Below are 3286 nucleotides of genomic sequence, written 5' to 3' on the forward strand. Positions count from 1 at the left end.
TTCCATCACATTCACATCTGTACTAGACATTATGGGGGTCATTCTGACCCTGGCGGGCGGTGATAAAGCGGCGGCCACCCCGCCAACAGCCCGCTACTTTAACACTCCGACCGCCACGGCTGGACAGACAAACAGCGCAGCGGTCACCGCCAACAGGCAGGCGGCAGACAAAGTACCGCCCACCCTATCACAACTCACCAATCCGCCATCTTTTCTACAAACGGGAAAACGCTCACCTATACACACTCCACGAGGAAGGAGGACAGCATGGAACCCGAATTAAACATCCTATTAGCTATTGTCTACCTGCTCATCTACCAGGAGTACGAACGCCGGCGCAGACGACAACGGTGAGTACTGCACCTACGACACAGGGGAGGGGGGAGGAGGAAAGCTTACGGGCACACACATGCGCCATACACCCACCCCCCCACCACAAATACCTACACCCCAATGCCGAGCAACAAGTCAGAGTGACACCACCCAAACCCACCGGAATAATGCAAAGACACAATTAAAATGTTCTATAAAATATATGTATAAATAGCTCCATTAAAGGTATGGGAAATATGCTATATAAAAGATACAAAATTAAGGAATGAACATAGTCAACAATATATACATAGGCAATAAGTCCTGCACATTCCGTCAAAGTTCCATAGTCCGTGGGCCAATGTGCACAAACACATGGGCAAAGCCCACACAGGAGACCAGATACCATTGGAGAGAACACTGCTGGGGCATCAGATGATAAAACTACAGGCACCTCAGGGGGAAGGGAAGGGGGGGCACCTCAGCCACATGAGTCCACGACGCCAGATCCACGAGGGGCCTCCATGCCCACTGTCCCATCCTGGGGAGTGCAAAGCCACAGTCTCACAAGTCTCTACAGTGGGTGGGTTGCCCACTGTACCATCCTGGGGAGTGCAAAGCCACAGTCTCTCAAGTCTCTACAGTGGGTGGGTTGCCCACTGTTCCATCCTGGGAAGTGCCAAGCCACAGTCCATCAGATGGATTACCGACTCCACTGTTAATGGAGGAGGCATGGTGCCCAGAGTGCTTCCTGAAGCCCTGCTCGACACAGAACTGGCACTGTCAATGGGCCAGCGGTGCTTGAGATGAAGGCCCCAGCGGAGCGGTGCTTGAGATGAAGGGCCCAGCGGAGCGGTGCTTGACAGGAAGGGCCCAGCGGAGCGGTGCATGACAGGAAGGGCCCAGCGGAGCGGTGCAGAGACGGCGGGGCCCAGCGGAGCGGTGCGTGAGATGAATGGCCCAGCGGAGCGGTGCTTGAGATGAAGGGCCCAGTGGAGCAGTGCTTGAGATGAAGGGCCCAGCGAAGCGGTGCTTGAGATGAAGGGCCCAGCGGAGCGGTGCAGAGAAGGCGGGGCCCAGCGGAGCGGTGCTTGAAATGAAGGGCCCAGCGGAGCGGTGCTTGAGATGAAGGGCCCAGCGGAGCGGTGCTTGAGATGAAGGGCCCAGCGGAGCGGTGCAGAGACGGCGGGGCCCAGCGGAGCGGTGCTTGAGATGAAGGGCCCAGCGGAGCGGTGCTTGAGATGAAGGGCCCAGCGGAGCGGTGCTTGAGATGAAGGGCCCAGCAAAGCGGTGCTTGACAGGAAGGGCCCAGCGGAGCGGTGCTTGAGATGGCGGGGCCCAGCGGAGCGGTGCTTGAGATGAAGGGCCCAGCGGAGCGGTGCAGAGACGGCGGGGCCCAGCGGAGCGGTGCAGAGACGCCGGGGCCCAGCGGAGCGGTGCTTGAGATGAAGGGCCCAGCGGAGCGGTGCTTGAGATGAAGGGCCCAGCGGAGCGGTGCTTGAGATGAAGGCCCCAGTGGAGCGGTGCTTGACATGAAGGGCCCAGCGGAGCGGTGCTTGACAGGAAGGGCCCAGCGGAGCGGTGCTTGAGATGAAGGGCCCAGCGGAGCGGTGCAGAGATGGCGGGGCCCAGCGGAGCGGTGCTTGAGATGAAGGGCCCAGCTGAGCGGTGCAGAGACGGCGGGGCCCAGCGGAGCGGTGCTTGAGATGAAGGGCCCAGCGGAGGGGTGCTTGAGATGAAGGGCCCAGCGGAGCGGTTCTTGAGATGAAGGCCCCAGCGGAGCGGTGCTTGACAGGAAGGGCCCAGCGGAGCGGTGCTTGACAGGAAGGGCCCATCGGAGCGGTGCTTGAGATGAAGGGCCCAGCGGAGCGGTGCTTGAGATGAAGGGCCCAGCGGAGCGGTGCAGAGATGGCGGGGACCAGCGGAGCGGTGCTTGAGATGAAGGGCCCAGCGGAGCGGTTCTTGTCCCGGCGGGCACTGTTCAGCGGTTCTTGTCCCGGCGGGCCCCTGTTCAGCGGTTCTTGTCCCGGCGGGGCCCTGTTCAGCAGTGCTCCTCCCGGCGGGGCCCTGTTCAGCGGTGCTCCTCCCGGCGGGCCCCTGTTCAGCGGTGCTCCTCCCGGCGGGCCCCTGTTCAGCGGTGCTTGTCCTGTGTGTCTAGGGAGCCAGACCTGGGCAAGACTTCCCGCTCATTCGCCATCCGAAGTTGCGGTCGCGGGGCCCTCCTGTGATGGAGTCCTGGGCCCGTGGGTGTCGTCCGTCACAGCCGGAATGGGGCTGGTGGGGCCCTCCTGGGCAGCTCGCCTGCTGCCTGACTTCTCCGCCCTGCTGCCCTTGCCCTCCTTCGCTGAAGCTCTGTGGCCCTTGCCTCCCTTGGATGATGTGGCAGGTGACGGGGCAAGGCTACTGTCCTTGGTGGCAGCCGTCTCAGTCTTGTCGCGCGGGGCCTTTTTTTTTTTTGTCCTCTTCCCAGGGGGTGGGCTGGCTGTCCCCTTGCTGCTGGCCGATGTTCCTGCCCTAGGAGCTGGTGGACTCCAATAGCCCTGCACTATGGTCACAGTAGATGCAGGGCTGGTGGTGGCTGAGGTGCTTTTTTTACTCTTACCAGATGGAGGGGGTGGGTCAGTGATTGGAACGAGCTCAAGGTTGGAAAGGAAAACGACTTGGGAAGGACAGGGACGGGTAGGTGTAGTGGGTATGGGAGTGGAGGAAGAGGATGTGGTTGTAGGAGAGTCAAGTGTGCTGTCTTTGGGTGCAGGTGCTTGTGACGGAGGCTGTCGTGAGGTGGATGGCTGTTGGGTGGGTGGCTGCCTGGGTTTGTGTGGTTTGGAAGAGGGGGTGACAGACACACTGGGAGAGGACACAGGGGACGTGTAAATGGCAGTGGGGGTGGTGACTGCACGTGTGCGGACTGTAATGGAGGGTGTGCTGGTGATGGAAGTACTGGCTGATGGTGGTGTGCATGCAGGTGTGAGTG

This window comes from Pleurodeles waltl, chromosome 4_2 (genome assembly GCF_031143425.1).
Source record: "Pleurodeles waltl isolate 20211129_DDA chromosome 4_2, aPleWal1.hap1.20221129, whole genome shotgun sequence".
Classification (NCBI taxonomy): domain Eukaryota; kingdom Metazoa; phylum Chordata; class Amphibia; order Caudata; family Salamandridae; genus Pleurodeles; species Pleurodeles waltl.